Consider the following 9,606-nt stretch of genomic DNA (forward strand, 5'->3'; position numbering starts at 1 on the left):
AAAAAAAAAAAAAAAAAAACTCTTTGGAAACCATTATCATCCCTGTAGACACATACTCTAGTTACATAATCTCTTCCTGTAAAAATAAAGGTATAATCATGATTATCTGTATTTCTTTGCTAAATTCAACTGTCAATATACATTTATTAATCTGATCACTTTTCCGGCTAACTCATGACCTTATAGTATTCTATCCAGGGTCAGTTTTCACCACAGAAGTAGGAGCAAGTCTTATAAGTAAGAACAATCTTGAAGGCAATATTTTAATCTAGTCTTTAATGTGTTCTTTACAAATGAGAACTACAAACTAGAATTTACTTCCAAAACTAAGGCAAAGGCAAACTTCCAAAGCTAAATAAAGGTAAACCACTATAAAGCTTATTTCTGTCATGGACATTATGAATCTACTCAGTGATTTCCAACCAAGACATAAAAATTAGTCCAAGGGAGAAAATAAAGCTATTTCTGGTTTGCTCCTTTCCAATTCATCGGATAATACCTATCACATGCCCAGAGGGCGTGGAGCACTTCCCTAGGTACTATCCATAGTAATAGCTCTTTCTAGAACACTGAACTACTTCAAACGTCTGTGGATTTCCCCAACCAGATTTAAACTACCAGTGAAATATAAACTACTCGTCATGTATTCTAAATGCACACAAAGCGCTACCATTTTAAAAATTAACTGGAAAGCAGGGAAACCTAAAAAAAGGATACATTTTGCTACCACACTCTTATAAATGTTATGTTTGTGTGTGTGTATGTATATAAAATAGAGAGCAGATAATCAAGATTTAAATAAGGTGGTAAAAAATTGGAAATGAAGATTTTACCAAAACAACTACAATAACTGTCCCAAGCTACAACTATGAACAGATTCACTAATATGGTCATTTGCCTAGGTTCCAACAAAACCATGTCAATTAAGGACGTCAGAACTCAAAGCTTCCTGTAGACTTGGCATCATCTCCTCTCCTTCTACGTTCACTCCATCTCCTTCCAGTGTTCCTTGGTCCACTTTTGTCCCAGGAATGGCTTCCAGGTAGTCGGGGAAACGGTCCTGCTGTTAGGGCAAGGTGCTTTGGTTGATAGAATCACCTGTATCCATCTCATGAATGCTATTCAGGATGTCGTCTGTGGTGCGAGGGACACTAGCTGCCCATGCTTAGTCCACTGTCTGTACACTCATCTCGAGAGTGATAAGTGCCACTGTTAAGGAAAAGATGTGAGCTATTGGTCGTCATTGTTCTCATCCTGAGATATCTCTGGTGAAGACACTGGATTTTGAGTCCCACTGTCCTGCTCCAGTGTTGGTAACCGGCTACGCAGTGCTAACTTCTGCCAAAGCAGTTCTTGCTGTTTCAGCCGCAGCCTCTCCTCCATCTGCAGTTGCTGCATCTGTTGCTGCTGGTTGGAGTTGCTGCCACCATGACACCTCCCTGTGGGCTCTGGGGAACCAGGGGTGGTGGCTGTTTCACTGGAGCACTCTGATTCTCTGGTTCCTAGCAAAACGAGGGTCAAGCCTTGGGTCTAGCCAAGAGGTGGGTCTTGTTCTTATTGTTTATACAGTAAATTTCTCCATCCCGAGTCATGACATTCCCCCCCCCACCCCGTTTTGTTGATCTTTTGTATTTTTTTGTTTCAATTTCATTCATTTCTGATCTGATCTCTATTATTTCTTTATTTCTACTAACTTTGGGTTTTGTTTTCTCTTGCTTTTCCAGTTCTTCAAGATGTATCATTAGGTTGTTTATTTGAAGTTTTTCTTCTTTTTTGATTTAGGCACGTGCCACCATGCCTGGCTAATTTTTTTGTAATTTTTAGTAGAGACAGGGTTTCACTATGGTTCAGGTTAGTTTCAAATTCCTGGCCTCAAGTGATCTGCCCACCTTGCCCTCCCAAATTGCTGGGATTACAGGCATGAACCACCATGTCTGGCCTATATTTATTTTTTAAATCCATTCTCCTGATCTCTGCCTTTTGAATGCAGTGTTTAGTTCATTTTTATTCACATAATTACTGATATTTAGTTGAAATTCCCTATTTGTTCATGCATACCTTCTGTTTTTGTCCCAAAGCCTTTACAATATCAACAATAGTATTTTAAATTCCTCCTTGGATAGTTTTAACATGTGGATCCCATTGTAGTCTGGTTCTATTGATATATTTTTTTCTTGAGAAAGGGCTTTTCTTAAGCAAGCAGATTTAACAATTGTAAACATAGATCCATCCAACAGTGGAGCACCCACATAAATAAAGCAAATATTATTGGAGGTAAAGAGAGAGATGGGCCTTAGTACAATAATAGCTGGGAACTTCAACATCCCACTTTTAGCACTGGACAGATCACACAGACAGAACGTCAACAAAGAAACATTGGACTTAATCTGCACTAGAGACCAAATGGATCTAATGAATATTTACAGAACATGTCATACAAAAGCTACAGAATATACATTCTTCTGAGCACATGGATCATTCTCAAGGATAGATCATATATTAGGACACAAAACAGGCCTTAAAACATTTAAAAAATTGAAATAATATCAGGCATCTTCTCTGACCACAATGGAATAAAACTAGAAATTAATAACAAGAGGAATTTTGGAGACTATACAAACACATGGAAATTAAACAATATGCTCCTGAATGACTACTGAGTCAATAAAGAGATTAAGAAGAAAATTGAAAAATTTCATGAAACAAATTATAGTGGAAACACAACATACCAAAACCTATGGGATTTAGTAAAAGCAGTATGAAGAGGGTAGTTTATAGCTCTAAGTGCCTAAATAAAAAAAGAAGAAAAACTTCAAATAAACAACCTAATGATACATCTTAAAGAACTGGAAAAGGAAGAGAAAACAAAACCTAAAGTTAGTAGAAATAAAGAAATAATAGAGATCAGATCAGAAATGAATGAAATTGAAACAAAAATATACAAAATATCAACAAAACAGAAAGTTGTTTTTTGAAAAGATACACAAAAATGGACAAATCTTTAGCCAGAGTAACAAAGGAAAAAAGAGAGGAGACCCAAATAAATAAAACTAGAGATGAAAAAAGGAGACGTTACAATGGATGATGCAGAAATTCAAAGGGTCATTGGAGTCTACTATGAGCAAGTATATGCTAATAAATTGGAAAACCTAGAAGGCATACATAAATTCCTAGATACACACAGTCTACAAAGATTGAACCATGAAGAAACTGAAAACCTGAACATACCAATAACGAGCAACAAGATCAAAGCTGTAATAAAAAGACTCCCATCAAAGAAAAGCCCTGGACCCAATGGCTTCACTGCTGAATTTTACCAAGCATTTAAAAAAGTACTAGTACCAATCCTATTTAAGGTATTCTGAAAAATAGAGGAGGAGGCAATACTTCCAAACTCATTCTACGAGGCTAGTATTACCCTTATGCCATAACCAGACAAAGACACGTCCAAAATAAATAAATAAGCTACAGGCCAATATCTCTGATGAATATTGCTATAAAAATTCTCAATGAAATACTAGGAAACCCAATTCAACAATATGTTAGACAAATTATTTATCATGACAAAGTGAGATTTACCTCTGGTATGCAAGGATATTCAAAATATGTAAATCAATCAACATGATACAACATATCATAATGAAGGATAAAAATCATATGATCATTTTAATTGATGCTGAAAAAATATTTGATAAAATTCAACATCTCTTCATGATAAAAAAAAACTGAAGATAGAAGGAACATAACTCAATACAATAAAAGCCATATATGACAGGCCCACAGCTAGTATCAAACTGAATGGGGTCTGTAAGATTTGGTAAAAAACAAGGATGCCCACTTTCACCACTGTTATTCAACGTAGTACTAGAAATCCTAGCTAGGGCAATCAGACAAGTGAAAGAAATAAAAAGTATCCAAACTGGAAAGGAAGAAGTCAAATTATCCTTGGTTGCAGATGATATTATCTTGTATTTGGAAAATCCCAAAAACTCCACCAAAACACTATTGTAACTGATAAATTCAGTAAAGTTGCAGAATACAAGATCAATGTACAAAAATTAGTAGCATTTGTACATGCCAAAGTAAGCAATTTGAAAAAGAAATCAAGAAAGTAATCCCATTTACAATTGTAACAAATAATAGTAAATACCTAAGAATGAACCAAAGAAATGAAAGAGCTCTACAAACTATAAAACACTGATGAAAGAAATTGATGAGGACACCACAAATGGAAAGATATTCCATGTTCATGGATTTGAAGAATCAATATGTTAAAATGTCCATACTACCCCAAAGTAATCTCTATTCAATGCAACCCCTATCAAAATCCCTATTATAGTCTTCACAAAAATAGAGAAATACAGTCCTAAAATTTGTATGGAACTACAAAAGATCCAGAATAGACAAGCTATCCTAAGCAAAAAGAACAAAACTGGAGGCATCATATTACCTGACTTCAAATCATATTATAGAGATATAGTCATCAAAATAGCAAGGTACTGGCATGAAAGCAGACACATAGAACAATGGAACAGAATAGAGAATCCAGAAACAAATGATACATCTATGCTAACCTCATTTTCAACAAAGGTGCCAGGAATATATATATATATGGAGAGAACATATATATATATGGAGAGAACAGTCCCTTCAATAAATGGTGCTGGGAAAACTGGATATCCATAGGCAGAAGAGTGAAACTATACCCCTGATTCTTGCTGTATATAAAAATAAAAATGGATTGAAGACTTAAATATGTGTTCACATACTATGACGCTACTAAAATGAAACATCGAGGAAACTCTTTAGTTTTCTTTTGTTTTAGTTTTGTGCTTTTTTCCCACAAAAGCACAGGCAGCCAAAGCAAAATGAACCAATAGGATCTCATCAAGTTAAAAAGCTTCTGCACAGTAAAGGAAACAAACAACAAAATGAAGAGACAGAATGGGAGAAAATGTTTGCAAACCACCCATCTGACAAGGGATTAATAACCAGAATATATAAAGAGCTCAAACAATTCTCTAGGAAAAAATATCTAATAATCTGATAAAAGCATGGGCAAAATATCTGAATAGACATTTCTCAAAAGAAGACATACAAATAGCTAATAGGTATATGAAAACATGCTCAACATCACTGATAATCAGACAAATACAAATAAAAACTACAATAAGATATCATCACATCCCAGTTAAAATGGCTGTTATCCTAAAGACAGGCCATAACAAATGCTGCAAGAATGTAGAGAAAAGGGAACCCTCATACCCTGTTGCTGGGAATGTAAATTATTGAAGCCACTATGGAGAACAGTATGAAAGTTCCTTTAAAAAAACACTAAAAAAGAGCTACCATACAATCCAGCAATTCCACTGCCAAATAAATAACTAAAAAAAAAAAGGAAATCAGTATATCAAAGAGATACCTGTACTTCCATATTTATTGCAGTACTATTCACAATAACGAAGATTTGGGAGCAACCTAAATGTTCATCAATAGATGAATGGATAAAGTAAATGTGGTACATATATACAATGGAGTGCTAGTCAGCCATAAAAAAGAATGAGATCGTGTCACATGTAATGAAACAGATGGAACTGGAGGATATTACATTAAGTGAAATAAGCTGAGGACAGAAAGACAAATTTCACATGCTTTTACTAATTTATGGAGGCTAAATTTTAGAACAATTGAACTCATGGAGACAGATAGTAGAATGATGCTTACCAGAGGCTGGGACGTTGTATTAGTCCATTCTCACACTGCTGTAAAGATACTACCTAAAACTGGGTAATTTATAAACAAAAGAGGCGATATGGTTTGGCAGTGTCCCCACCCAAAATCTCATCTTAAATTGTAGTCCCCATAATCCCTATGTGTCACAGTAGAGATAAGGTGAAGGTAATTGGATGATGGGGCGGTTTTCCCCATGCTGCTCTTTTGGTAGTGAGTTATCATGAAATCTGATGGTTTTATAAGTGTTTGGTAGTTTCCTTTGCATTCATTCTCCTTCCTGCCATCTAGTGAAGAAGGTGCCTTGCTTCCCCTTCACCTCCTGCCATAATTTGAAGCTTTTTGAGGCCTCCACAAGCATGCAAAACTGTGGGTCAATTAAATCTCTTCCCTTTATATATTTTCCAGTCTCAGTGTGAGAACTAACTAATATAGTAGATTGGTACCACGGTAGTGGGGTACTGTATAAGGATATCCAAAAGGTGGAAGTGATTTTGGAACTGGGTAAAAGGCAGACATTAACACAGTATTGAGGGCTCAGAAGAAGACAGGAAGATGTGGGAAAATTTGGAACTTCCTAGAGACTTGTTGAATGGTTTTGACCAAAATGCTGAGAGTGATATGGACAATGAAGTCCAGGCTGAGGTGATCTCAGATGGAGATGAGAAACTTCTTGGGAACTGGAGCAAAGATGACTCTTGCTGCACTTCAGCAAAGAGACTGGTGACATTTTGCCCCTGTGCTAGAGATCTGTGGAACGCTGAACTTGAGAGAGATGATTTAGGGTATCTGGCAGAAGAAATTTCTAAGCAGCAAAGCCTTTGAGAGGTGACCTGGGTGATCTTAAAAGCATTCAGTTTTATGGATTCACAAAGAGATAACTTGGAATTGGAACTTATGTATAACAGGGAAGCAGAGCATAAAAGTTTGAAACATTTCAGCCTAATGATTTAAAAGTAAAACCCATTTTTCTGGGGAGAAATTCAAGACAGCTGCAGAAATTTGCATCAGTAATGAGGAGCCAAAATGTTAGTCACCAAGACAATGGGGAAAATGTCTCCAGGGCATGTCAGAGGTCTTCATAGCAGCCTGTCTCATCACAGGCCCAGAAGCCTAGGAGGAATAAATGGTTTCCTGGGCTGAGCCCAGGGCCTTTCTGCTTTGTGCAGTCTTGGAACTTGGTGCCCTACTACCCAGCTGTGATTAAAAGGGGCCAACATACAGCTCAGGCCATTGCTTCAGTGGATGCAAGTGCTGCAAGCCTAGCTCACATGTGGTGTTGAACCTGCATGTGCACAGGGTCAAGAATTGAGGTTTGGGAACCTCTGCCTAGATTTCAGAGGATGTATGGAAATGCCTGGGTATCCAGGCATATGTCTGCTGCAGGGGCAGCAGAATGCCCCCACACAGAGTTCCCACTGGGGCACTGCCTAGTGGAGCTAGAGGGCCACCATCCTCCAGACCCTAGAATGGTAGATCAACAGACAACTTGCATTGTGCACCTGGAAAAGCTACAGGTACTCAGTGCCAGTCTATGAAAGCAGCTGGAAGGAGGAGATACCCTGCAAAGCAACAGGGCCAGAGCTGCCCAAGACCATGGGAATCCACCTCTTGCAGCAGTGTGCCTTGGATGTGAGATATGGAGTCAAAGGAGATTATTTCGGAACTTTAAGATTTAATGAATGCCCTGCCTGGGTTTGGACTTGCATGGAGCCTGTGGCCCCTTTGTTTTGTCCAGTTTCTTTCATTTGGAATGGGAGAACTTACCCAATGCCTGTACCCCATTGTATCTTGGAAGTAACTAACTTGTTTTGATTTTAAAGACTCAGAGGTGGAAGGGACTTGCCTTGTCTCAGATAAGACTTTGGACTCGGACTTTTGAGTTAATGCTGGAATGAGTTAAGACTTTGAAGGACTGTTGAGAAGATATGATTGGTTTTAAAATGTGAAAAGGACATGAGATTCGGGAAGGGCCAGGGGTGGGATGATATGGTTTGGCTTTGTGTCCCCACCCAAATCTCATCTTGACCTGTAATCCCCATGTGTTGAGGGAGAGACCTGGTGTAAGTTGATTGGATCATGCAGCAGTTTCCTGCATGCTGTTCTCATGATAGTGAGTTTTCACAAGATCTGATGGCTTAAAATTGGCACATCCTTCTTCACTTGTTCTCTCCTGCTGCCATATAAGACATACCTTGCTTCACCTTTGCCTTCCATAATGATTCTAAGTTTCCTGAGGCCTCTCTAGCCATGTAGAATTGTGACTCAGTTAAACCTCTTTTGTTTATAAATTACCCAGTCTCAGGTAGTTTTTTTTTTTTTTGTCTGAGACAGAATCTCGCTTTGTCATCCAGGCTGGAGTGCAGTGGCAAGATATTGGTTCACTGCAAACTTTGTCTCCTGGGTTCAAGCAATTCTCCTGCCTCAGCCTCCTGAGTAGCTGGGATTACAGGCATACACCACCATGTCTAGCTAATTTTTGTATTTTTAGTAGAGACAGGGTTTCACCACATTGGCCAGGCTGGTCTCGAACTCCTGACCTCAGGTGATTTGCCTGCCTCGGCCCCCCAAAATGCTGGGATTACAGGCATGAGTCGCCATGCCCAGCCTCAGGTAGTATCTTTATAACAGTGTGAAAATGGACTGATACAGAGAGTTTTAAAGGGTTTTTTTTTTTTTTAATCAAATGAGAGAATTAAAAATGTATAACTAGAAGACCAATTAGAGTTGTTAGTCTAACCATTTAATTTTATAGATAAAGAAATAAACAGATGCCATTTTGCCCTGGCTCACTGATTTGCATAAGAATAGGCTTCTATTTATAAAACACTTTTACATATATTATTTACTTTTTTCTCTCAACAGCCCTATATGAGACATTGTGATTCCTATTCCAAAAATGAGAAAATTAAGGATCATATATCATTTGCGACCTGCCTAAAACTCTAAGCTTCTAAGTCTTATGCTCTTTTCCCCTAACCCTGTTAAACCAGATCAAGTCTCTGGATATCTGAGTTCATTCAATAACTAATGATTACCTGTGTGCCTGGCCATCTTCTGAGTTTAGGAATATAGCAGAGCACAATGTAGGCAAAACACCTGCTCTCATGGGACTTCTGTTCTATTGAAAGGGACAGATTAAAAATATAACAGGTGTATGAAAAAGATAATTTTGATTATGATTTAAGTGTTTGAAGAAATTGAATAAGGTTCTCTAATAGAAGATGGGCTGATATGGGTAGGCAGAGGGTAAGGTTATTTTACAATCTTAAGTTTAGACACAGAAATCAGAAAAGGCTTCTTTGAGATGACATTTAAACTGAGACCTGAAAGATGCAAAAGAGCCAGCCACGTGAAAAGTCAGGAAAGTGTTCCTGGTGAAAGAGGACAGCAAATGCAAAATTACTGACAAGGCAATGAGGTCAGCATGGTTGAGGAGTGAGGGGATACTGGGATAAGTAGAGGCCAGGTGTGTAGTCTTGTAGGCCATGGGAATTTTGGATTTTACTCTAAGTAATTCTGATCTTACCTCTGCTACTACGTGCCTCTGTGAATCTGGGCACATTGCTCTCGGGCTTCTTTGACATCAATTTTTTTTTTTTTCAAATTTGAATCTTGAAATTGTATGCTTACATGATTGTTGAGTGAATTTGTTCCTCTTCCCTCTGTTGTAATGATACCTGACCTACATTTTAAGATTTTAGTTTAGTACCAATTATGATAATAAATAAAGGGCTCAATCTTACATGTGCAAAGCATAACTTTGTTAGGAAGCTAACTAGATTTTTAGACACTGAAGATTACGAAAAATTCTTCTACTCAGCCAGTTACCTTATATTATGAGCCCCACTCTCACCCCAACCCAACAAACATAAA

At 37.7% G+C, this 9,606-nt stretch overlaps 1 pseudogene; it reads right to left on the reverse strand.

Annotated features, from left to right (window-relative positions):
* Positions 1–919: 919 nt before the first annotated feature.
* On the reverse strand, positions 920–1,592 carry LOC108533196 (transcriptional coactivator YAP1 pseudogene; annotated as a pseudogene).
* Positions 1,593–9,606: the final 8,014 nt, after the last annotated feature.

Source organism: Rhinopithecus bieti, unplaced genomic scaffold, assembly GCF_001698545.2.
Source record: "Rhinopithecus bieti isolate Rb0 unplaced genomic scaffold, ASM169854v2 scaffold_10706, whole genome shotgun sequence".
NCBI lineage: Eukaryota > Metazoa > Chordata > Mammalia > Primates > Cercopithecidae > Rhinopithecus > Rhinopithecus bieti.